Here is a 27061-nt window from a genome sequence, read left to right on the forward strand (position 1 = left end):
GAGAATGGAGACTTCAGTTTTATTTCTATCCCCAGTGTCTAACAAAGTGCCTGAGTTAACTCTGGTTCCAACCAAGCCATCTCTCCATCGTACATAGAGCATAGACTCAATGGTATTCTCTGAGCTGCATATGAAATACTGAGAATGGATGTTGGGTATGTCAAGAACAAGGAACAAGTTGAATGGTGTTGCGAGTGGGGATGCAGGAATAATCTGAGAAGATTTACCAAAAGGGTGAGTCTTGAGCTGGTTTTGGAAGCTGATTCAAGGTCTCCTTCGTGGGAGCAGGTGCCCTTGAGGGCCTGGTACCAGGTATCTCAGTCCCCACTTAGGAACAAAGGAACAGAGTATCTGCTCACCTCGTCGTCATTCCCAGTCTAGGTCCCACTTTGCTCAAGCCTATAACCTGGGCATCACCTAGATTGCTCCTTCCCTCTTACCCCACATATGCCCCCATAAACACCAAGCCATAGATTTAACCTCCAAAATATCTCCAATTCATCCACTTCTTTCCATTTCTACTGCCACTACCCCAGTCCAAGCTATCATTACCCTTTGTATGGATTCTTGCAATAACTTTCTAACTGATGTGTTTGTGTTCACTCCATAGCCTTGTATCAGTTAGAATTAAGTTGGAGTGTGAGTAACAGAGACTCAAAATTACATGGAAAAGTCTGTAGGTGAGCAGTTCAGGTGGTTTGCATGGTGGCTCTGCTCCATGGCATTGTCAGGCACTGAAGCTCCTTTTTATTTCAGTGCTCTGCCATTTTTACCTTGTCACCTGGTGGACCAAGAAGGCTGCTCCAGCTCCAGCTATTACATCTGCAGTCCAGCCATCAGGGGGGAGGACACTCCATTTAAGGACACTTCCTAGACAGTGCACCCACCATTTCCACTCACATCGCATTGGCCAAAACTGAGTCACATGGCCATACCTAGATGCAAGAAAGACTTGGGCTGGAGTCATGTGCCTGTTGACAAATCAGAGGCACTGAGGAAGAAGGTGAGTGGTGGTATTGGGGAACAATTTGTGGCTTTTACTACAAAGCTCTACAACAAGTTCATCATCATTTCACTCCCCTGCTTAAAACCCTACAATGGTGTTCAGATTCTCTCAGGGTAAAATTCAAAATCTTAACACAACCTGTGAGAGTTCCTGAACCAGAGATTACCTCTTTTGTCTCAAGTCCTTTTCCCTCAAATCCTTGGTACTCTAACCATCTTCCCTCTCACCTTTGGGCTTTTGCACATGCTATTCCTGCTGTCAGAAACACTTTGTTGCAGATGCTTAAAATTTTTTTTAGTCTCATGTCATACCCCTTCAGCCCAGCTGATTTCAGTGTAGCTGTCATGGACTCTTCCATGCATTCCTTAAAAAAAAAAATGTATTTATTTATTTATATTTTTTATTTTTGGCTGCGTTGGGTCTTTGTTGCTGCACGCGGGCTTTCTCTAGTTGCAGTGAGCAGGGGCTACTCTTCGTTGCAGTGCACAGGCTTCTCACTGCAGTGGCTTCTCGTGTTGCAGAGCACAGGCTCTGGGCCTGTGGGCTTCAGTAGTTGTGACGCATGGGCTCAGTAGTTGTGGCACGCGGGCTCTAGAGCACAGGCTCAATGGTGCACAGGCTTAGTTGCTCCACCGCATGTGAGATCTTCCCGGACCAGGGATCGAACCCGTGTCCCCTGCATTGGCAGATGAATTCTTTTTTTTTTTTTTTTGCAGTACGCGGGCCTCTCACTGCAGTGGCCTCTCCCATTGCGGATCACAGGCTCCGGATGCGCAGGCTCAGCAGCCATGGCTCACGGGTGTAGCCGCTCCGCGGCATGTGGGATCTTCCCGGACCGGGGCACGAACCCATGTCCCCTGCATCGGCAGGCGGACTCTCAACCACTGCACCACCAGGGAAGCCCGGCAGGTGAATTCTTAACCACTACGCTACCAGGGAAGCCCCCCATGCATTCCTTTATTGCCCCACCTCAAACACGGGCTGCATTGCCTTCCTGTTTTCTGACACTGGCCTCTCTCTAAAGCCATGGAAATCACTGAGCTTGTGCACAAACACAGTCTGGAAGGGTGGGGTAGGGTAGTTTTTATCCTTGGGGGCACTAGTGTGGGCTAGGAGTCAGTGAACTGATGTCCCCATCCTTCATGCCTAGAGAAACAACTCTAAAGCATATTGCACATGGTTCTTTGGGGGTCCCAGCAGGACTGAGCTCCAGTTGCCTACATTGAAACTAGCTCAACCAAGTACCTTTGTTGTTTTTTCACTTTTCTTCTTGTCTCATTGTCCCTACCTCCTTACTCTGGTTTCTTGGGATCATCTCTCAAATAAACTACCTGTATAAGACCTTGTCTCAGGTTCTGCCTTTAGGGGAACCCTAAACATTACAGTTGATACTACAATTGGCCCTAGAGCATACATCCTTTGCGTGGGATTCTGGAACATCCCTTACCGTTGCAGGTGGCTAGTGGGGGGTGTTATAACCTCTGATGTACTGAAGTATCTCAATTACTGAGACTCTCACTCAGTGGATTGGGTGAGGTTCAGTTAGAGGGCAGATGATGCCAGAACCCCAGCCCGGGAGTTAATGGTAAGGGAGCAGAAGTGCAAAGGAGACTGAATGTGCAATCTCCACAGGTCTCCTAGGCTCAAGTCAGGTCTGATAGAGAAGGAATGGGAGCCTGAGAATGAGATGGGGCTATTCGGTGATGCACCTGAGGACAGTGAACTCCCAGCTTCCCCTGAACTCTCTTGGCTGACAGCAGCAGTTCCCTCCCCCTTGTTAGAGTAGATCAGTGTCTCCTTGCCTGAAGATGATGCAGAAACCTCTCCTGAGATGATAGCTTTGTGAGATGATGCTTGTCCCACCTCAAGATCTACCCCCCTTTCCACCCAAATCATTAACTGGAGTCAGATCTTAGCCTAGCTCAAGGGAAGACACTTATTTCCCATTACAGGAGGAAACACTTACTCACTGAAAGAGTTGCAGGAGGACCTGGCTGATATATGATAGTAGAAACTGGGAAATCTGTATGGAAGTGGAATCTGGGGGCTAAGACTTGGTGTGGGGTGGAATATAGGCTGGAAACTGATTTATTGACACGGGGCTGCCCTCCCATGACTCAGGATTTAATGTTCTGGCAGGGACTTCTGGAGCTAGTTCTAATATGCTGCTGGAATGGCCCCCCTTGGCAGAGCACTGAGGGGGTCAGAAGGCTCATAGAAGTGGGTGTATTTCAATGGATTTACTACATGAAACCAGGAAACCCACCACCTAAATCTATGTGCCCTGGGAGGGCCAATAGGATACTCAGCATTAAGTCGATCAGGAATGCACGAGTGAGGGGGCCTCTCTAGCACCACTGAGCAGGTGGCTGTCCTCTGTAGGCCAGAGCTGACAGTAGGGGGTACAGCCATGGAACTGAGTTCCCTTGCATTGATGGGGGATGAGAAGGTTCTGGACTAGCTGAGGTCTGCAGGTGGACATAATTATCATAGTGAGAAGCAAGACCAGAGTGGCCACTAGGGTGCCTTGGCACCCAGGGAACTGTGGTGATGGACAACACACTGCGTTGTTCCTAGGGACTAGATAGATGGGTGGCCAACTAGAGGATTCCATGAATTGTATGATCAAGAGAAATAAAAATACTGATGACTGATATCAGTCACTGCAGTAGAAAACCATGATTCCTCACCCACTTTCCAGATCTGAGCTATTTCTTAGACCCAGAGCCCATAACTGATGGAAAGACTGGGTCCTCTTGAGGAAGAACCTGTAAAGCTACCCCGAGTACATACAGTACAGTAAGTATTTCCTTAATGCTTTCCCAAAGGGACCCATAACCATTCACCAAAGAAAGAGATCCCTTTTGAGGGCTACTGAATACAGGGTCTGAACTATCATTGATGCTAGGAGACCTGTGATGCCTTCACAATTCCCCAGTTAGACTGGGGGTATGTGAAGGCCAGGTGATAAATGGAGTCCTGCCTCTGTTCACTTTACAGTATCTCGAATAGGTTCATAGACTCTTCTTGCAGTCATTTCTCTAACCCTTGTGTGCATTACTGGGATGGATATACTTAGACATTAGCAGAACACTCACATTGGTGCCCTCACTATGGATAAGAGTTTTTATGGTAAGAGAGCCAGAGGGAACCTCCTTAACTTTCCCCCTTTGTAACCAAGATAGAAAGTCAAAAACTATCCAGATGGAATTGCAGAGATTAGTGCAACCCTCAAAGAGCTAAAAGATGCAGGATGGTGGTCTCTGTCATATACCTGTTCAGTTCACCCATTTGGCCTCCTCATTGGATTTGATTTGTTGTTCCTGTTTGCAGTACCTCTGTTAGTATTGCTATTTGTGGGATTAAAGTGTGCCTGATTTATAAGCTTGGGATCCCACAAAAACATCATCTCTGACCAAGAGACTCATTTCATGGTGAAGGGTCAACATGGTCATGAGACATGTAATTAAATTCACTGGCCTACTCTGTAACATACTGTCTGGAAGCAGCTAGTCTGACTGAATACTGAAATAGCCTAATGAAGGTTTAGGGAAGGTGCCAGTTTGTGAAAGACACTTTGTGGGGTTGTGGTAGTGCCCTCCAGGATATGGTATATGTACTGAATCAATGGCTAATGTATGGTGCTGTGTTCCCCAAAGCTAGGATACACGTCTCTGGGAAACAAGGGGTGGAAATAGGATTGCGTCCACTCATCACCATTTCTAGTAGTGTTCGTGGAGAATGTGTGCTTTCTGTTGTTACAACTCTAGGCTTTGGTGCAGTAAAAGTTCTGGTTCCTGTGGGGAACATATCTTACCAGGAGACACTGCAGGGTTCCACCGTGAGTGACACTGTGAGTGTGCCTGGTCATTCTGGGATCTTCATGTCAGTGGAATAGCAAGCAAAGGAAGTGGGGGTGTATCTGACCATGATTTTCATAAGGAGCTGGGGTTACTGCTCTCTAAAGAGGGCAAGGAGGACTCAGTCTGGAGCTCAGGGATTCACTGGGACAGACATGATATTTCCATGCCTGATAAGTGAGTGGGCAATTGCAGCAACCATAGCCTGAGGAAGGCAAGGCGACCAAGGGCTTACCCGCCTCAAGCAGAAAGCAACCCAGGCCAGCTGAAGTAGTGACTGAAGGTGAAGGAAATGTAGTATAAGTGGTAAAGGATATAACTTATGACTATCAATTGTAGCCTTAGGTCCTGTTGTAGCAGCTGGTATTGTACCTTGACCCACTAACTTTCTTGCCCGAAGGATTTTATTTATTTTTGTTTTTTATTTTAGAGATTAAGGCCAGCTACATCTTGAAAATTCAGTGACGAAGTGCACATATTTTGGGTCAGCAGCAGATCTGAGCAGTATAAGGGGTGGATTGTAACAGATACTTTCTGTGCCCTATGCCCCATTCCCTCAGGTGACCTGATTTCAGTGCAACTCTAGTAGAAAAATCTGAGCCTGTTGCCACCATCTTATCTCAAGCATTAGATGTAGTATCTCTCTGCTTTTCTGACTCAGGGCTTTCTCTGAATCCAGAGAAGGCTGCTCAGCCCACACACGTGCAGCATGGGAAGTGCAGGAAAACGAATACCTCTGGGGGCCACCCTCAAACAACAGGGACAGGAGTCAGGTGAATGCCCCACCCTCCTTCCTTCAAGAGGATAATTCTGAGGTTCATTCTGCATGGTTATTCAGAGAGCCCTGAGTTTTCTGTAGAAGTAACTAGGTCAATAATCTGCTCTTTATTGGTTTTCGCTCCTTCCCTGTCTCACTCCCCCTACTTCCTTGCTCTGGTTTCCTGAGATGATCTCCCAAGTGAAATACCTGCCCTCAGGACCTTGTTTCAGGCTCTGTTTTGAGAGGAACCCAAATTAAGACATTGATTTTCTCTTTTGAGCTTGTATAATTCTTATTCAGATTTTCACCTGTATCACTTCCTCCCAAATTCTTCCCCAACCACAAGGTCTGGGTAAGGGACCCCTCTTACAACGGCTACACTTCCAACACCGAATAGAGTGCCTGGTCTATAAAAAGGCTCTTAGTAAATATTTGTTGAACAAATGGCTCCCCCAGTGGACTCTTCCCAGCGGGAGAGGAGTCACAGAAGACAATCGTGAGTCTTGCCACCCTCCGACGTGATGCTGCAATCTCCAAATATGCCAGTGCCGTCTCCCTCTGTGAGACAGAAGTCCATTATCTGCTCGTATCAGACTCTAATACACCTCAGCGAGGGGCCTCAGTAACTAGGCTGGATAAGTGCTGCACAGAACACCGTGTCCCCCCGTCCCCCTCATCCTCCTCCTTTGCTCCCCTCCCCACAGCCAGCCACATTAAGTGAGTAAGTAATGAGAAAGGCTAGAAATTGAATTTTATGCAAAAGTAATCTGCGGCTTAGAGAATAAGCGGGGAGGAAAGGGGAGGGATTTGATGAGATGGGGGGGGGATTTTAAGGCCTGTCAGGGGCAATGAAGGAACATGGGAGCTGACAAGGAGAGTCAGGTAGGAGAGTCATTCAATTAGGTAGGCTGAGATGGTGGCGTTCTTTTGTCCCCCTTCTTTCTGTTCTTTCTCTTTTCTCCACCCTTTTCGTTTCATCTGTGGGTGTTTTGTCTTTATGTTTATGGGGTGAAGGGGAAGAGGACTAAGACAGAGACAGCAGCAGAGGGGTGAGCAGAAGACACTCAGACCACAGAATAAATTATTTTGCCTGCGATTCAGAGAATATTGGCATCTGGAAGGAACAAGGATGGGAGACGTGAGGCTGGAGGAGGTACAAGGGTGGATGAGGACATGAAGTGCTAGCATGGCCACGACCTACCTCATCCCATTCTGACCTCCTTGATGGCCTCCCTGGTAGTCATGGGCCAGTTGTGACAGGTGAGCCACACTGTTGCATGAGTCAAAGTAGGGAGCAAGCAATGCTGGATACTTGTTACAGGGAGGAAAGCATGCTGGTCATGGGTCTGATGATGTGTGAACCCCTCACTAGGTGTGTCTGTGAGTGATCACGTTGCATCCCAACAGCAACTTTACAAGGTTCCCATTTTCAAGATGAGTAAAGCGAGGCCCATAGAGATTAGAGATTAGGTGAATTCCCTGGGACTCACAGCTGGTTGGATAATCAATCTACTCACAGAAGACTGAGGGCTGCCTGGATGGATATAAGACAGGAATTGTGCCAAAGCCTGTGCTGACCAGTGTCTATGCTTGTGATTAGAGGATGTAAATTTAGGGATGTGATTGCAGGCAGGGCAGGCATTGCTCAGTCAGCCAATCTTCCTCACATGCCTATACACACCTCAGCTGCCTCCCCACAGCCCCCATACTTTTGTGCCTCCTCACAAGCCCCCTAGGCCCCCTCCCTGGGCTTCAAGCCTCTCACTCACACACCCACATGCCCCTACTCACCACCATTTGCAAACAGCTAAGTGGAGCTCAGCTTGAGCTTGATGCTTGGTGATGATGAGTTTCCCAGCAGGGGAAGGGTTTGCTTTGCAGAGACAAATACCAAAGCAGCAGCATTAAATCTTCCTGCTCATCCACACTCAGAGTTGCAAGGAGGCCCAGACAGCAGTCTTTGGGAAAGCAGCAATGGGGTAAAGTCAGAGCAAACAGAAACTCTAGGGGGTTAAATGGAGCAACAGAGATGCCCAAGCAGGGCTGATGAGATAATGGAGGTGGGTATGTGCATGGCCATTAACAGGCAGATGAAATGACAGACCACAGAGGGAAGAGAAGGCTGGACTGGGAAGCAGAGGGGCTGGGTTCTAGTCCCGGGTCTGCCCCAATCACGGGGTGATTTTACGCCTTAGAATCTTCATTCAACTTTTTTTTTATTGGGGGTGCGGAGGACTGGATTACTTTTAACTCCAGCTAAACTGGAGTTTAACTAGCCAACAAAGTCATGAGCTACTGTAGGAAAGGGACTATATTCTAGCGCAGTTCCTGCAGACAAAAGGGGCTCAGTGATTTATTCATTCAACAACTGCATAACCAGCCCTTATACTAGGGGTGGATATGCAGCGGTGAGCAAAACTCATCTGAACCCTGTCTCCTAGGGCCCCTATTCTAGTGGGGAAGGAGACATTAGTTAGTAATCACACAAATGTCTAAGTCATTACAACCACAGTTGGTGCTATGAAGGAAAGGGGTGAGGTGTTACGAGATGGCATTCTATGGAGATTTCATTTGCACTATAAGTTCGGGTTAGTCCTTCCTGAGAAAGTGATGTTGAAGCTGAGATCTGAAGAGTGAGGATGAGTTAACCCTACAAAAAGTAGGAGGATAGGGCTTCCCTGGTGGCGTAGTGGTTGAGAGTCCGCCTGCCAATGCAGGGGACACGGGTTCGTACCCCGGTCCAGGAAGATCCCACATGCCGCGGCGCGGCTGGGCCCGTGAGCCATGGCCGCTGAACCTGCGCGTCCAGAGCCTGTGCTCTGCAGCGGAAGAGGCCACAGCAGAGAGGCCTGCGTACCGCAAAAAAAAAAAGTATGAGGATAAAACTTCCAGGGGATGGCACAAGAAACACCCTGAGATGGGAAAAAGCTTGTCTAGTTTGAGGAATAGACACAAGGCCCATGTGCCTGGGAACACAAGGAATGAGGGATCATTACTGAGGAGGAGGAGGCTGGGGAGGTAGGTGGCGCTGGGAATGGCTGGGCCTGGTTGGCAGCAGTGAGGATCAAGGGCGAAGGGTGGAACTGACCTTGGTGCTGATTGGGGAAGGGTGCAAGGGAACTAGCGAGACCTGGGGTATGGTGAGAGGGAAGCTTTTGGATGGTGGTGGCTTCAGAGTAGGTGGGCAGTGGGCCTCTCTCCCTACAACCTCCAAAATTACTCTTCCCCTAACCTTTCTGCAATGTGACCCTTCAGTGTCCCAACACATCATTATTCTGATTATATAAACTTAACCTCCTTCACCATCATCTGAGGGAACTAGGGGCAAGAAGGATATTCCCTGCTGTATGAAGGCAGAAAAATGAAGAACTTGGTGATTTTTCTCATAAAGAAAGAGAGGGGCTTGGAACCCATTAACCAATCATCTCTTTCCATCTATTTATTTATTCATGTGCAGAATCCAGGATCACAGGACATAGAGGGGCTCTGATTAGATTATGAGAGAGAACTCTAAAGGCCCACAGGAAGGTAGCAGAAATGAGTGAAGTGAGTCAGGTAGAAGAAAACTGAGGGATAGACTAGGGAGAGGTGAGGTCTGGGGCAAACTGGAGAGTGCACATCCTGTCCAAAGGAACAGTGGTAATGCAGCACCACATGGTTGTTGCCATGGAGGGAAGTGGGGCCAGTGTTGTCTCATCTCCTAATTTTTAAAGAGACACTGGAAATGTAGATTTTTAGATGAAATTCTCTGTTGTATAAGTATTGCCAAATAATTGAATTTATCCCCCCTCCAGTCTTGTGAGCCATAAAAAACACATCTGTGGGGTCAGTGGGCCTCCAGTTTGCAACCTCTCCCCTCATCTGATAGATGCGTAACTAGGTCTAGAGAAAGGATGCAGGTTGCCCAAGATGTCAGGAGAAGCATATTACCAGGGACTAGAATGTACATCCTCTAACTTGGAGCGTCCACAATGTGCTAGGCCCAGTGATACAAAGATGTGTTCAGGAGGCATGGTCCCAGCCCTGGGCAAGCTCATGGTCTCAGGAGAAACAGGCCCATCCCCTCCAGGACACAGTGTGATAGCTGTTAGTGGTTGGCACGAAAAAAAGCACAGAAGAGGCACCCCAGAGCTTTCTGGCACAAAAATACCTATGGGGTGGAGCTATTCAAAGAGCTTTACAGTTTCCTGTGGCCCTAACAGGCAAAAGGCTTTCTGGTGTTCAGGGCCCCAGCCTCTGAGGGGAGTCTCTGAGCGGGCAGGGGGTCCTGAGACTGAGGATGACCACCACTCATTACTGGAGCCTGGGATGCAGGAGTACAGGCAGGGGCTTCTCAGTTGTGCCTGGCAGAGGCATGGCTGCACCCACAATTTACAGCCCACTCTCTGCTGCCTAATTGCACCATCAACGTTTGGTTTTGCAGGGCTAGGGTAGGGATGGATGGGATGCAGTTATGGGCCTAATGGCTGCAGTAAAGTGTGGTATTTACAGTGTTAAATAGCCAGGCCCCCACCCAGGCTTGGGGGCCACCCTCCAGGCTAGGAGTTCAGTGCATCTAGGCTGGGTTTTGAGGGTGGATTTAGAAGGGACTCCCCATGAACCCTCTCTCGCCTGCATCTCCTCTCCAATCTGGGAAGCAGACCCTTGTGTTGGAAGCATGGGTCAGGAGCTGGTCCTTTCTTCCTCCTCTCCCTGTGTCTCTGAGCCAACTGGAATCTCCCAAAGGACAGGGGCTGTGCCCTTACAAACAGACTAGGGCTCCCAAGGCAAGGGCTTGTCTCCCCACAAGACTGGGAGACTCCCACTGGGTAAGGCTTTATACCTGTCACTCTAGCGGGGGGCACCCCAGGATAAAGCTCTATCTCCCTCATCAGACTTGGGCCTCCTCCTCCATCAGACTGTGATTTCTCTGCGTATATGTTCTGTCTTCCCACCAGAGCCCCTGGGCGTGAGGACTCCATTCTTTGGTTCTTTACCTCTTTAAGCCTCAGCTTCCTCATCTATAAAATGGACTCTCAACACTCTTCTGTAGGTCTTTTTTTGGGGGGGAGGGGATTCAACCTTGCTCTTCAAAGCATGGTCTGCACACCAGCAGCATTGGCATCACCTGGGAGCTTGTTAGAAATGCAGAATCTCAGGCCCCAACTCAGACCTAAAAAACCAGGATGTGATTTTAACAAAATCCCAGGTGACTGGTTATGCACACTAAAGTTTGAGAGGTGCTGATTTACAAAGCACCTAAGATAATCAGAGGGCCTCAATGCATTTTGTTTCTTCCGCACCCTCATTTTGGTTTTTAGTGTCAGTGTAGAAGTGCTGTAGCCTGCGTGAGGGAGTGGAGATGGGGGCAAATCCCAGGGGCTAGTACTCAGTAGGCACTCAATAAATGCTTGTCAACAAGCATCCAAGAAGGGGTCATTGCATCTGAGCTCTTTTGCATCCATCCTGTTCACTGGACTTTGGCCTCTGCCATGTCTCTGTTTCTCTCCAGACTTTTCCCCTCATGCTAGCCACAGAGAGGAAGGGTTCAAATCTAGAAGCCAGCAAAACTTCCATGTCACACTGGATGGTGCCTGCTCAGGCCACATCACTTGGGGATCTGGCAGAGGAAGGGTAGTGGACAGGCATCCTGCTTCCTCCAGAAAAGGGACTCCAAGCCCCTGAACACAGCCTCAATCCACTTTCGGGAGACTCTTAGGCCATGTACCCATCTCCATCCTGTGCAGAATTGCTAGGCAGCCCGGGGTAAGTGATTCTCCTTCTCTGGGGAAAGGGGGACTGGCCCCTCTAAAATATGTGGGCTCAGAGGGTGTGCCTTCCAACCTCACACTCCGTTTAAGAGCCCCGTCTGCCAGGCCACCAACGAGGGAAGGCCAGTCTCTGCCTGAGCATTGTCAGTGCTGAGTTCTGTCCCTCACAGGCCGAAGTACAGCCTCCCTGTATATCAATTCAATTTGACTCAGCAGCCACTATCAGGGCACAGGGCTAGGCTCTGAGAAGACAAGATATTGCCCCTACTTTCAGGCAGTATTCGGGGGAGATGGGGCAAGTTAGACCCCTCTAACACAGGGCAGAATGTGATTACCAATTTGATAGAGAGCTCAATGGTCTGGGGACACAACAAGGAGACCATTATTGTGGGTGTGAAATAAATCAGGGAAGCTGCATGGAAAGGGGGTATTTGAACTGGGCTTTGAAGCCTGGGTAAGATTTCAGTGGATATACTGACTGTCCTATATTGACTCAAGATGTTTCTTGAGTCTGCCAGTCCTCACCATGCTCACTGCCCCACCTTGGTTCCAGCCTCAGCCCGTCTCACATGGACTAGTCCAGTGGCCCCTTAACACTTGCCATCACTCCGTCTCTTGTCTCACCCCCAGTAGCCATCCTTTGCTCAGCTGCCAGGGCAAGTGTTTGGTCACAGTCAGCAGTGGCCTTGCTGCATACCCCTCGGCATGGTGAGACACTGAGGTTCCGTGTCTCACCACCACTCCGCCCCTCACAATCCAGCAATCACACACTGCTCCGAGTTCCCCGCATGTACGTGTTCATTATGGCTGAGCCACTGCACAGACTACTTCCTTTGCTTAAAACAACCTTCCCCCAGCCTACTTATGCACCTGCTAAACTTCTCTTTATCTTCCGGGACCCAACCCTATGCTGCAGGTGCCCTTTGTAGGTCTCTCTCTACCATCACACCCACCACACTACATTTTAATTACTTTTTGGTGAGACAGTCTTCCTCTGTTACACCAGGCAGAGGCTTGTTAATCTCATCCTAGTCAGTGTTTTATTAGTAGTGCCAACAGTAGACACTTAGTGCATGTTGAATGACCAGATGATGAAGTTACTAAGTGACATTCCAGGCAGTGAACACAGCCTGGGCATAGGCGTGGAGGAGGGACAACAAGTGATCCCTGTGCTGGAATGGGAAGTGACCTAGGAGCTGGGGTGCAGTGGAGGCTGCAGCCCTCTGGGTCCTTATCCTACATTCTGGGAAGGGAACTCCAAGCTCTGGGTCCTGGAATGGGAGGGGTGGGAGAGACTAGGAGTCTGCCCAGCATCTGCCAGCCGGCTCAGATTTTGCCTTCCTCATTGAGATTCCTCCTCAGAGACAAGGGGGGTGGAGGAATGACTTAGGGGCGGCAGCCCTCAGATGAATCCTTATCCAGCATAGGGCGCTCGCTGGCCGCCCGTATATCAGGGGCTGTGTCGTCTTGTTGCTCACTGGAAAAGGAAGTGGGGGAGATAATTGTGTCTCCTCAGGAAGAAATATGGGCACAGGCAGCAGCATCTTTCTTTCAGCTTTGGGAGAAGAGATGTCTACTCAGCATCCTTCTCCAGAGTGGGGTGGGGTAAGGAAGAGTGTTTAACCCTTTTCCCTTAAATGCTTTCTGCAAAATCAATTCCCAGAGGTGAATAATGCCTAAGGAATTTGAAATCCTTCAAAGAGGTTGGTTGGGACTAAGAGGACAGGAGGGGGAAACATAGAGGTTCAAGAGGGCAGTTGGCAACTTGGGAACAAGTATCAATTTAGAGAGTGAGTGACCATGGTGTCCATGTTAGTCTTTCATGTCTATCCCAGTAACTTTCTAGACTCTCCTATTTCACAGCCCAGGGTACCTCCAGGCACCTCCTTCCTGTTTTGCCCGTGGGGAAGCTGCGCCCTGGTCCAGGGTCCACCTGCTGAGGCTGGCTCAGCAGGTACAGGAGGGCCTCTTGCTCTGGACCAGGCAGCCATCCCTCTCTATCACTCGATTAACTTGATTTCCAAATGAGCTTAATCATGCTATCCTCCTTCATGGCCCCAATCTTCAATTTCCACTAATTAATGATTGCAAATTGCTAAGTAACGAACCGCTTGATGGTGCTGCTATTATTAATGGCTGGGAGTGGACCTAGATTGGAATTTGAGGGAGAAGGGGCATTAGCCTTGTGTTGAGGGAATGTATGCTGGGGACAGGACCGGCCACCTATGGGGAGGGCAGAGTGAGGGCATGATGACCCCTGGGTTCTAGCTGCCCATCACCAGCTTGGGTAGTAGGAAGGCTCGAGGCTAAATGACACACCCCCAGTGGTGGCCCTGGGATCCTGCGTGCCAGGGTTGGGGACTGAGGGAGGTTGTGGTCAAAGCTATCTCTAGAAATGGCATATTGGAAGATTGCATAGGGCCTGGCCAGCTGGAGCGGTGGAGTGATCCAGCGAGACAACTGGTGAGGGCTGGGAGAAGAAGTCTGGGCCACCAGCACATGCTGTGAACAGACTCCAGGTGCTCAGAGCTGGCCCAGCCATCCACTAAACACCCACGAAGCAGCTGGGCTCCAAGGCAGCCTGCGTTAACCGGAACATGACTCTAGGGCCGCTGGAGGATGAGGGAATGGAATAGTTTATTCTGCCTGGGAGAAGCTTGCAAGCCTCATGGAGAAAACACTATCTGAGTAGGAACTCTGAGGCTGGGAAAGACCTAACTGGTGGTGAGTGAGGGAAGCACATTTCAGGAGGAGCTTCAGCAGAGAAAACACGAGCATGTTGTGACAGCAGTGAGTGGTCCACCATAGCTGGGGTGGGTGTAAGTATTTGCATGCACTCAGGAGCATGAGCTTGTTGCAAGCTTGGAGCCTGGAGTGGTGGTTAAGAGTGTAGGCTCATGTCAGGCTCATATAGGTTTGAGTCCTGGCTCTGCCACTTATGGACTGTGCTCTGGTCATATTGCTTAACTTCTCTGAGCCTCATCTTCCTCATCTGTAAAATCAGTACTCACCTTACAATAAAAATTGCTCTGAGTAGCAAAGGAATTAATACATATAAAGTACTTAGAATAGGGGTTTCCCTGGTGGCGCAGTGGTTGAGAATCTGCCTGCTAATGCAGGGGACACGGGTTTGAGCCCTGGTCTGGGAGGATCCCACATGCTGTGGAGCAACTAGGCCCGTGAGCCACAACTACTGAGCCTGCGTGTCTGGAGCTTGTACTCCGCAACAAAAGAGGCCGCGATAGTGAGAGACCCGTGTACCGCGATGAAGAGTGGCCCCTGCTAGCCACAACTAGAGAAAACCCTCGCACAGAAACGAAGACCTAACACAGCAAAAATAAACTCCTACCCTCAACGTCTTTAAAAAAAAAAAAGTACTTAGAATAGTGCCTGTCATAGAGAAGGTAGTCTATGGATGTTAGCCATTAGTATTACAAGTGTTCTGTGGCACCATTGAAAGATTTTCTGAGGGGGGAAGACATGGTCAGAGGAACTGGGGACAGTTCCAGAAGGGCAACCAGAAATGGGGTATTTTGGATTTTCCTAATGATTGGGAGCTACTCCTGGTGTTTACTAGGAAGGGGCTGGGGTGATATATATATTTTAATATGCAGGACATCCCAATTCATGAAGAACCACTTTCCCCCACTATGCCAGTGGTGCCTCTATGGGAAATGCAGCTTGGATGGCTAGCTCTGGCTCTGGGTGCAGTTGGCTTGGAGAGGATAGAGGTCAACTTCAGCCCTCTGTGCATGAGCGATATGCTGGGCTGGCTGTCTAGCAACACAAACTTGCCCATGTCGCTTCTCCTTCCTACCAACCTCCCCTCCCCTCCCCTCCCCCCCCTTCTTTTTTTCTTTTCCCAATACTGTCAAATTCTGGGCATAAAATGGTGCACAAGTCACCATCTCATGGAGCTTAGAGTCTAGAGGGAGAGCTAGACAAAAGGGCTGTGATGGGGAAGTGCTGGGTGGGAAAATGTAAAAGAGCATCTATTGATGAGCTCTAGTAGTTTTCTGGTAGCATCTTTAGGATTTTCTATGTATAGTATCATGTCATCTGCAAATGGTGGTAGTTTAACTTCTTTTCCAATTTGGATTCCTTTTATTTCTTTTTCTTCTTTGATTGCCATAGCTAGGACTTCCAAAACTATGTTGAATAAAAGTGGTGAGAGTGGACATCCTTGTCTTGATCCTGATCTTAGAGGAAATGCTTTTTAGCTTTTCACCATTGAGTATGATGTTAGCTGTAGGTTTGTCGTATATGGCCTTTATTATGTTGAGGTGTGTTCCCTCTATGCCCACTTTCTGGAGAGTTTTTATCATAAATGGGTGTTGAATTTTGTAACAAATGGAACCTAATTAAACTCAAAAGCTTTTGCACAGCAAAGGAAACCATAAACAAAATGAAAAGACAACCCACAGAATGGGAGAAAATATTTGCAAATGATGTGACCGATAAGGGATTAATCTCTAAAATTTACAAACAGCTCATGTGGCTTAATACCATCAAAACAACCCAATCAAAAAATGGGCAGAAGACCTAAATAGACATTCCTCCAAAGAAGACATACAGATGGCCAAGAGGCACATGAAAAGATGCTCAACATCACTAATTATTAGAGAAATGCAAATCAAAACTACAATGAGGTATCACCTCACACTGGTTAGAATGGGCATCATCAGAAAATCTACAAACAGTAAATGCTGAAGAGGGTGTGGAGAAAAGGGAACCCTCCTGAACTGTTGGTGGGAACATAAATTGGTACAGCCACTATGGAGAACAGTACGGAGGTTCCTTAAGAAACTAAAAATAGAGCTACCATATGACCCAGCAATCCCACTACTGGGCATATACCCTGAGAAAACCATAATTCAAAAAGACACATGCACCCCAATGTTCATTGCAGCACTATTTACAATAGCCAGGTCATGGAAGCAACCTAAATGCCCATCGACAGATGAAGGGATAAAGAAGATGTGATATATATATACAATGGAATATTACACAGCCATAAAAAGGAACGAAATTGGGTCATTTGTAGAGACGTGGGTGGACCTAGAGACTGTCATACAGAGTGAAGTAACTCAGAAGGAGAAAAACAGATATTGTATATTAACATGTATTTGTGGAATCTAGAAAAATGGTACAGACGAACCAGTTTGTAAGGCAGAAGCAGAGACATAGATGTAGAGAACAAACGTATGGACACCAAGGGGGGAAGTGAGGGTGGGATTAATTGGGAGATTGGGATTAACATATATACACTAATATGTATAAAGTAGATAACTAATGAGAACCTGCTGAATAGCACAGGGAACTCCACTTCGCTGTACAGTAGAAACTAACACAACAGTGTAAAACAACTATACCCCAATTTTAAAAAAAGGCATCTAACCCAGGTCTGTGCTCTGTGTTCAGACATTTGGATTGCAAGGAACAGAGACATTCACTTGAATTTCTTCAACAAATGGAACTTATTGTAAAGCTACAATAGCAGTATTGACAGGAATCCTGTGTGATATACAGGATTCAGGCGTCACAGTAATTGGATCTGGGAAAGAATTCAGGGACCAAGAATCTGGTTTTCTTGTTTCCCTAGCAACATCAAGTGTTGCTTAGCTCCCCTACTAAGCATATGAACGTGGCTCAGCTGTGCCCCATGTGGAGGCTTCTCTCTGGGTCTGTCTGCTTCTGCTCTCAAAAGCTTCCTTCTCCCTTTCTCAACATCTGAATGCCTCACAGTTTCTACTTACTTGTAACTTTAAGTTACCCCTGCTCTCTGGCAGCCTCATGGCCTGACAAACTTTGTGTATTTTCCAACTCACATTCTTTAGAGAGTACCTGACTAGCCCAGTTCAGCCCTTTTAGGGGAGGGTGTTCCCAGTCTGAGGAGCCCACATTTGGTTTTCCAATGTGCTGTGACCTGGTCACATGGCATATGCCTGACTTTGCACGGTGGGCTTCATTGCCTTGTCCAAGATATGGGGCCTGTTTTAGACCCATACCCTTCTTCCTAAACAGTCAGCCCCGAAGTAGCCTAGCAGGATCCTACAACCACACACTTGGTGCTAAGTGCCTTCCTCACTTTCCAAGAATGATGCCGAGCTGGGTTGTGACCATGAAGAGGCAAGTCCAGACAGCCGTGTAAAGAGCCCCCCTCCGAAAGCTTTTATTCCCCTACAACGTGTCCAATTCCTGCTGTTCCTGATGCTGAAACTGTGGATTGTTCTTCTGGCCATATTTAGCTATGATTCAACTGGGATGAAGGCCTGAAGAAGTGGGATATGTCTAGTTTTCCAAGGACCCTGCTTATCCCTGGTGGGGCTCTTTCCTTCCCTGGAATGTGGTATGGTGGAAAATACAGCCTTTGGGATCAAGAAGCATCTCCATCCTTTACCAGTGTGACCTTGCGCAAGTCAGATAGCCTTCTCAAGTCTCAGTTTCTCCATCTGTAAAAGGGAGTATTGACCTCATAGGTTACTCCTTAGGGACTGGCTCACAGAGTTGTCCTCTAACTACTGTTCCCTCCTCTGCTTAAGGCCAAGGGGCCTCATCAGTTTGACACGGAGGCAATGGTGGTACAGGTGGTAGTGTAACCAAAAGCTCTTGGATGCTAGGATCCTCCCAGGCTCACAGCCATGAATTTTGAAATGATTAAGGAGGGAGAAGGAGTTGAGGGGCTAGGAAGAGTGTGCATTTATCTCCCCCTCACTGCCCTCCTTATATTTTCCTCCTGTTCTTTTGTGTTCCTCACTCAACACAACCAAGTGACCGTCACCCACTCCCCCAATTCCGCTGCAAATGTGGTGCCTCTGCTCGGCTTTGCAGGCTGCATATCTCTGATTACACCAGCTCCCTCTATACGGAAGGATTTTCATAATTCCTCCTGGGCCTGGAACCAGCTACACTTCTTATTTCCCCCAAATGCACTCCTATGGGGCTTAATATTCACTGTCTCCTACCCAGTTTCTCTGTCTCACTGTCTTCATTTCTCAGGTGTTTTTCTCTGCTTCTCTCAGCTTTGGATCTGTTTCTATTAGGACTCATGGCCAAGATGCCTCCATGGAGCCAATTCTCACTTCTGCTAAAGTCTCCAGGAGATGGGTAGACAGTGAAGAACTTCCTGACATCTCATGTCTCCAAAGCAGTTTGTTAACCATCCTTCTAAAAGGGAGGCAGGTGCTGATCAGGTCTCCAGGGTTGCTGGGTGTGGCATGGAAGCAGAGCTAAGTGGGATTTAGGACTCTGCTTGGTGGATTTGAATGCAGTATTGTTCTACCATAGTTAATTCTCCTCCATTGCAGTTGGGTAACTTAAAAATCTCTACAAAAAATTATGACACCAAACAACACTCAGGGAAAAACCCCACCCCAATTGAACAATAAGCCACTTTCATCTCTCCTCATCTCCTCCAGCCTCTGTTAATGCACACACTTGTTTTGCCTGGTTGTAACCAACATGCGAAGACGTTTTCTGCTTTTTCCACTTAATGGTATTTAATATGAATGTTTCTTTTGTATACACTTAGTCTACAGAGCTGTCATTTTTAATAACCATAGCACATTAATATGACCACTGTTTGCTTACTGCTATCGTTGGGCATTTGGGTGATGGCCAAATTTCCAATCTTGCGAACAGTGTTGCCATGAACATCTTTGTTAAACTCCCTGTTTTTCTTCCCCTTTAGGTTATTTCCCAAAGGTTGATTCCCACAAGGAGAAGTACCAGGTCAGAGGACGCGAACATACTGCAGATTGCTTTTCCCAAGAACAGACTCGAGTTATAGCACTGCCACCAGCATGCGCAGGGATGGGACCATGCAATGGGGACAAGGACTTCTGTTTCTTGGGACTAGGGTCAGCCCCCAACTTGCTCTGTGACCCTGGGCAAGTCAGTTCCTCTCTCTGGACCTAGGTGTTCTTGTCTGTAAAATGAAGGAGTTGGGCAGGATGATCTGTGTTGGTGGACACACCAGGCCTCTTGACTGTGGGCTGGTTTGATTGGCGGACATCGGGGTCTCAGACTCATTGGGATTGGGATCCTTTCCTCAGCAGTGAAGACAATGAGGGGATGACTTCCTGTTTGTATTTTAGATGGATTGTGTTGTGAGTATGTGTGGGGGTAGGATCCCATGCAGTGGTTGCCTGGTGCAACCAGCTGTTTAGCTGTACTAGCTGTTTACACTTGGCATCCAGGGTTGACATCCATGCCATGCTGCTCATTACCTGTTTTGAATTTCATCCCTGGGCACAGAGGAAATGTTTGAGAGTCATCCAGACTTGATACTTGTTGGCTTTGTGGAATTTGAGCAGATGACATGATATCTTGGAACCTCAGTTTCTTCATCTGTAAAATGGGAATAAAAATACCCACTGTATAACATTGTTCCAGAGAGTTAAATGAGATGATACATGTAACATAGTATGACAGTGACTGGCCTGCTGGAGCACTCAATATGAGTAATATTTTCCAAGGACCCTGTGCCCTCCCTAGTCTGGTGTGATGCTTCTCAAGCTGGATGTCCACAAGGCAAGTTATTGCTGCTTCCTCTTCTCTAGTCAGGATAAATTGGGCAGGGACCTAAAAAGTGCCTTATCTTCCTCGGTGGGTAGCCCAGCCCTGGCCTTCTCTGGATCTGTTTACCATGGGCCCCGGGCAGGGCTAACCATGTTCACCCTCCTGCCAACCTCCCTCCTCTCTGTACTCACTGACCCCTCGCAGATCCTCTGGGCTCCAGGGGCACTTGGTAGAGCCAGAGACTGACAGGGCAGCCAGTATGAAGGCAGCCTGTGCTGGATTCTCTCCCGTCTCCAACTTCAATTCCAGGCTTTGATCTGTGTTCCATCCATACCTCCTCAGAGGTCCTAGAGCCTTTCCTGAAACGTCTAGCTTTCACAATTGGGATCTGCTGGAACTCTCTCCAGCCTCCCGGAGAGCCCAGAGCCCAGCCTCAGAGCCAAGCCCCTGCCACTGTGACTTGCCCCTCCCTCCTGCCTTGGCCACGCGCCCACAGCCAGGCTCTGCTTGGTCTAGCTGCTTGGGCTTTCCCCTCCATTCATCAAGGTCTGTGGATTTTCCCAGAATGCTTGCCTGCCAGCACCTCTCTCCCTTTCTGCCCCTGCCATGGGATTGTCTGCCTGGGGAGAGAAACTGATGGAAGAGCCTCCTGGGGGTAGCCCACCCACTAGGAGAAGAAGCCAGGTCCCCAGGCCAAGAAGCTTTCAGGCCAGCAGGTTTGACAAGGGAGGTGGCCTCACTCTGGACAGTAAACCATGGAAGGAGTTGGGGGAGGTGAGTGGTGGGGAGCAGGGGGACTTCTGGGTCTAGGGCCTGCAGAGGACTTTACCCGTCTCTTGGTGAGTTGTCAGCAGCATGGGCAGTCCCCTCCTATGCTGTTCTGTTGCCCAGACAGGAGGAGGTTTCCTACCACACACCAGGAACTATGCTAAGTCCACGGATGGATACCAAGGGGGCCACCGGAGGCATTGTACCTGCCCCTCCTTCAGGGATGGGCTGTGAGGCGTGGTCTTAAGGCTAACGTCCCCAGGAGGGCTCAATGCAGAACCCACTCCCCACCTGCCAGTCTCCCTAGTGAGATGGGCCGACCCCCTGGTGGTTAGCAGCCCCAGGAGAGAACAGCAGAGGCTTTCCTCACTTTCCCCTGGAGTCTAAGCCTTCCCGGCCTCTTTGCACACACTTCCTCCTTCATGAGCGGAGAGAATTTAGGGGGAAAATTTACCCCAGTCTCGCCCTGTCCTTTCCACCCTCCTTGTTAGATTATGGCAGGCAGGAGCACTGTGGAAGGCGCCCAAGCTACCAAGCCGTTAAATCCTTGTGTCCTTTGTGGTTTCATTTCTTCCATCTGTAACACGGGGACAGGAAGGCACCTGGGTTCTTGGCTCTCCCAGGGAAAATGCGCCCTTGCTCCTGCAATCTGGATGCCTGTTACTGCAGTTCTTTTGTGGGGAGGAGAGGGACTAGGGCCTCTTCGCCTAGAGACCTGAGTTTTTCCAACAGTGAGCCCAAGGCAATAGACTCCCATTCCTAAAAAGTGTCTTCCCAAGTGATGGAAACAATACAATTAGCAGCCTCTTTGTTCAGGGTGTTAACACGTTTCTTCTGAACACACCTTCTTCCAGGTACAGCCCATCATCTCTGGGGTGCTAGCAGGGGGAAGACAATTAGATCCTCATTACTGTGCAATTAATTATGGCTTGAAAACTGCTTGAGGAGGCTGGGAGGAATTCCTTGACAGCACCAGCCCCAGGAAGATGCCTGGTTTAGGAGCAGGACTGAGCTGAGCCTAGTCTGGGGGACTGGAGAAATGGCCGTGGAGCCCAGTTTAGGGTATTGCAGAAAGGCAGATCTGGGCAACTCCCCGCCTCCGCTCAAGAACTTTCACTGGCTCCCTAGTCTCTATCAAGTCAAGACTAAACTACCTACTTGAACATTCAAGGCCATCTATTATCTGGCCTAACCCATCTTTCCAGAGTTATCTTCTATCACAGCTACACACAGTCCATCTTCTGAGCAAACCCAGGACTCATGTGACTTGGACGCACTTTCCATGTCTTTGCTCACGCTCTTTCCCCACCTGGGATGGCTTCCTCCTTCCATCTCTGCCTGCTGGAAATCTCTCCTTCTTTTAGCTTGAATGGCATGATCATCACTGCAAATACCTGCTCCTCCCTGGAGCCTTTCCTGAGGGTGAGAGGGGTCTTAGAAAGAGTAAGGGCTTTGGACTCAGAAAAACTTGGACTCAACCAGTTAACCTCATAGAGCTTCAGTCACTCCGCTCCCCACCCCCAGTGCAAGGAGAACACCAAAGCCTGCCTCACAGACAATGTGTGCCAGGCATGCAGCTGGGATGGGTCTCCTTGGCGCCCCCTCAAGCCGTGGCCAGCAGCCAGCCTTTGCCTCTGGGGTAATGACGGCACCTCACATAGGCCCTGCTGTTTTCAAACTAGTTTCCATCTTTGGTCCCCTGTGTCCTTCACCTCAGCCCTCAGAGGTGGGCAGATGCACCCTGGACACAACTTCAGAGGCAGTTGTGGTGGTTCATGTGTGGTTCTCTGTGAGGGCAGTACTGCCCCCTAGGGGGCATTTTGGCCCACTGCCCTGCTGTGAGGGCGCCCTGGCATCTAGTGAACAGGACTGAAGATGCTTTGTGTCCTGCCAGATGTAGGTGAAACATCCGAGTATATTTGCTGAGGCTAGAACTTAACTGTGTGTTACTTATGTTTCCACTATTTGGGATCATGTTTTTATAGATTTATAAATGTTATATGTGTGTGTGTGTGTATGTGAAAATAGACATTTTCTAGGAATGTAACCACCAAGTAAATGGAAGGAAGATTGGACTTTGTTTTGATGAGCATTTTACTAAGAACTGTTTGCCAGTTGGAAAACCATTCTGTGAACGGCTACATGGCTCATGGTGTCACAGTCCTGAAAAGAGCCCACTGACCTGCCAGCATTTGTGGTTTTGTGTATGAAAATCATGAATGTGCTCAGGTGCAAGAGTTAGACTCCTTTATGTGTCTTCATGTGTGGTCACGCTCAAGCGTTCACACACTGCGATACACATTATTTCATTGTAACGTCCCCCCCCCGTTTATATTACAATTAGGGCATTTAAAGTTACCTACAGAAGTAGGTTATATTCTCTGAATTTCATTTCATTTCAAGAGGGCATTCCAAAATGTTTGTTACAAAGAGGGATGATGATAAACCTGAGACTAGCCCAGCTGGAAGAATTCCTGGCTGGGCCCATCCCTGCGTGGTCAGGGCCGGGGCCAGGTGGCAGTTCTGGGGCTGCTGGAGGGCCAGGTTGTTGCTTCAGGTCTCCACCTCCCCACCCCTGCACCTCTACTGCTACGTGTGTGTGTGTGTGTGTGTGTGTGTGTGTGTGTGTGTGTGTGTGTGTGTGTACACCTGACTGTCACGTGTGGACCTTCTGGAGTGTGTGCTCCAAGGGGAGCTGGGTTGCCTGTGCTCCTGATGGCAGGAATGTGTCTGTGCTTGGCCCCTTGAAGACACACGCCTGCCCCTGTGGCACGCCTGCTTCCAGGGTTGTCAGCCGCTTCCACTCACAGCTGCAATCTTTCAAACAAGAGGGAAGCATTTGCTCAGCTTCAGGGGGAGCCTGCCTCACAGCCTTCCTGGTCGCGGCCTGAGAAGTGACAGCCGTTCCAGCTAAGGGGAGGCCTCCTGCCCCGCCTGCCCCTGCCAGCCGCCCTTCCCCAGGCCACCTCGCCCAGTTCCCCATTCCTATCACACCCCTCCACTCCCCACCTCCGCTCAGGATCAGCCCTTTAGCCAGAAAAAGGATCATCAGGGCTCCTGGCTTAAGCTGAGCGTAACCAGGAGGAACCCCACCTCTACCACATCGGGCCCTCGGGTACCTCCTTTCCCCTCGAGGGGCCTTCGTTTCCCCATCTGCACAATCCAGGTGCTCCTAGGCTACAGTACTTTGTTCAGTCTCAAGTCTTCCTCCCATGTCCTTCTCCCCTCTCTTGGGCTCTCAGGCCGGGCTCCCTGGAGTGTATGGAGTGGATTAGCTACAGTTGATAAAGGGCTTCCAGAGGCATATTGCTTCTTCCCCCACCCCAGGCCGGCTCCTGCCCTGCCAATCCAGCTTCAGGGCTGGGTTGTGTTTGCAGCGGAAGGTGCCTCCTAACTTAGGAAGTTAATGTCCCAGAATGGCAGTGCCCGCCTTCTGGGAGTGCAGGGCCCTCGTTATCCCACAGCTTATTAACTGGTGGCTCTCAGGTGATGGCTTTGGGGGATGAGGGTGGGGCTGGCAGCCTCACTGCTTATCAGTTTTCAATCTCTGAATAGTGAGGAGTCTGTTTTGGGAGTTAGGAGAGCAGGGCACCGGGGTGGGGCTGGGAAGTGCTGGGAATATTAGTACGTGTGGGGGTGGGGTGGGGGGTGTATGTGTGTATGTTTAGGGACGGGCTATGGGATGAGGGATTTACACAACTACCTGTGGATGATGAACTTGAGCTCCTTCTCAGGCCTGGGCCTGGACCGGGTCAGGGCCCTGTCTTGTGGCCCATCATTTGGGGTTGGACCAGCGCAGGCAAGAGTCACTGAGGGACTCCTTCTCCTATGCCCGGGGCTCCTGGGCCTGGGTCTGTCAGTTACAGGACCTTCCCGACTATAACCTGGAGACCTTGTCCTAATCAGCGGATCTCTCCACCCAGCCCCTTCCTCTCCAAAGCATGGGGAGTCCTGCTCTGTTTCTGTGGGCTGTGGGGCCTGGGGCTGGTGGTCTGGGGTGATGCAGTGGTTTGAGGTGATTGAGACAACGGCCGGATCACCTGAGTCAGGTGCTATAGGCTGCGTGGAGCTGCTGCCCTGATCCTCTTCACAGATGATCTCCGTGTATTTCAATCTGAAATAGCCTCTCACCCCTCAGAGGCAGCAGGAGAGAATTCCAGAGGAAGGCCCTTGATGCTTTCTGAAGCCTAAAGGCTGGGGGATCCATTCATCTAACTCTTGGGCCCATATTGAAGGGCACATGCTTCTACTAAAAAATTATTTGTGGGGCTTCCTTGGTGGTGCAGTGGTTGAGAGTCCGCCTGCCTATGCAGGGGACATGGGTTTGTGCCCCGGTCCGGGAAGATCCCACATGCCGCGGAGCAGCTGGGCCCGTGAGCCATGGCCGCTGAGCCCGTGTGGCCGGAGCCTGTGCTCCGCAACGGGAGAGGCCACAACAGTGAGAGGCCTGCGTACCGCAAAAAAAAAAAAAAAAAAAAATTATTTGTGGTTGAAATTTCAATTTAACTGGGCATCCTGTGTTTTTATTTCCTAAACCTGGCAAACCTGGAAGGCCACTGGTCCATTGAAAATGGGCAAACTAGGGTGATGTGCTTTGCCCTTGGGTGTGACAGGGTGTGCTCCTGAGTGCTCTCATCTGTAACTGGGTACCCTGGTGACAAGGTGGGAGGGTGAGGAAGACCATGAATTTTAAGGCTTGGGTCTGACAGCCTCCTAGCCTCCTCTTCTCCTTGTGTATCCCATGAGCTCTGAGAAGGTCTGGGCTGAAGAGGTCTTTATGGGTCACATAGGTTTTCAAGCCCCATCTGATCCCCATTCCTGGAAGGATTGATTCCCCAAGCTGGGCTCAGGCATCTGAGTGGTTGACAAGTGGTGAGGTGACTCCAAGCCTCAGCTGGGACAGGGAAAGGCAGATTCAGCCCGCTGTCTCCATTGCGCTGAGGAGGGCAGGGAGGCAAGGCCACACTGTGAACTATGACTTCCAAGCTGGACCTACAGGACCTTGGTCCTGCTGCCTCACCCCCAGGGTGAGCCACGGGGAGAGGTGCTGTGAGGAACTGAATACGAGAGGGCCTGGTTGTTTTAACAGGACTTCTTTATGCCATCCTAGGTCCTACTGCTGGCATTAGGGCCAGATGGAGTCCTTCGTGGTGTGCAAAGATGAGGTGTCTGTGTCTGTGAGGCCAGGGCTGTGCAAAAGCTCAAGCCCTTCATCTCACCATGCCTCACCTCTCCCCAGACTGGATTCGCTGCTCTTGCGAGCCCCTTCCTCACCACCTTGCATGACTAGTTCCCACCACAGGTCTTGTCTATACCATTGCCCGCCTTTGTTCTGCCAGGCCCTTTTTCATTTTTAAATCCTGGACATAGCATGTCAGAGCTCAACCGTGCATCCCAGTGCCCAGTGCATTGCATGCAGTAGGTGCTCAATAAGCAGCCGCTGAATGGATGGCTGGATGGATGAAAGGACACTGGAGTTAGAGTCAGGAGACCTGGATTCTGGCTTCAGCTTGACCACTAACTGGCTGTGTGGCTTAGGACAAATCACTTAACCTCTCTGGGCCTCCGTTTTCTACTCCCTAAAGCTATTCACACAGATGAAAAGAGATAACGAAGATGATTTATTCCCTTATTAATGTGGTCTCTTTGGCCCTAAATCCTCAGGATGTTTTCTTCCTTTCACCTAACTGCATGTAACCACAGGAGAACTTGTGGCCACATCTTGTGTGTGCCTTGTCTTCCACAAAGGGCAGGGTCCAGAGATTCTGCCACCCATCCACAATGACCACCTGTCCACTGAAGTTCCCAATCTGTACCTCCAGACCTGCCTTCTCTCCTAAGCTATTCTAAGGCCTGTCCATCCATTACCAGAAATTCAATATGACAGAATCCAAACTCTGCATCCTCTTCTCCAAACCCACTCTGTGTTCCTTCTTCTCAATGAATGACCCCATCATCCACCCAGTTGCCCCGTCAGAAACCCAGGGGTCAAATTGTCCACTCAGTTTCCACCACCCACAGTTACCAAGTCCTGTTGACTTCACTTCCTCATCTTTTTTCCACCTGTGCCGTGGCCTCTGCTCCATCACCCAGACCTTGGCCACAGCCTCCTGTCTGTGGTATTAACTCCTCCAGCCTCATTCTGAAAGGTACATCTGATTCCATCCCTTCCTCTTTAGAATCCTTCAGTGTCTCCCTATGTTTCTCAGGGTCAAGTCCAAACCCTCGCACTGTGGCTTATGTACAGCCCAGTGTGTTCTGGCCCCTGCCTACCTCTCCAGCCTCAGCTTTCAACGTCTTCACCCACTTCAGACTCCTGACTCCACTGTTCTGAATGAACTGCCTGCAGTCTCAGGAATTTGCAGTCCACTCTCCCACCTATAGACCTTTGCACGTG

General features: G+C 49.3%; 1 long non-coding RNA gene across 3 annotated transcripts in view; it reads left to right on the forward strand.

Moving 5' to 3' along the window:
• The window catches only part of LOC132594106 (uncharacterized), a 171917-nt gene that overhangs the window by 39585 nt on the left and 105271 nt on the right, over nt 1-27061 (forward strand). For 2 of the 3 annotated variants that reach the window (XR_011377027.1, XR_011377026.1), the window contains exons 1-2: nt 763-1003; nt 1723-1915. The exons of the other annotated variant lie outside the window; for it this stretch is intronic. This is a non-coding gene — a long non-coding RNA (uncharacterized lncRNA). Of the gene's footprint in view, nt 1-762; nt 1004-1722; nt 1916-27061 lie in introns of those variants that run through there. 3 annotated transcript variants of the gene reach the window in all.

This window comes from Globicephala melas, chromosome 20 (genome assembly GCF_963455315.2).
Source record: "Globicephala melas chromosome 20, mGloMel1.2, whole genome shotgun sequence".
Taxonomy (NCBI): domain Eukaryota; kingdom Metazoa; phylum Chordata; class Mammalia; order Artiodactyla; family Delphinidae; genus Globicephala; species Globicephala melas.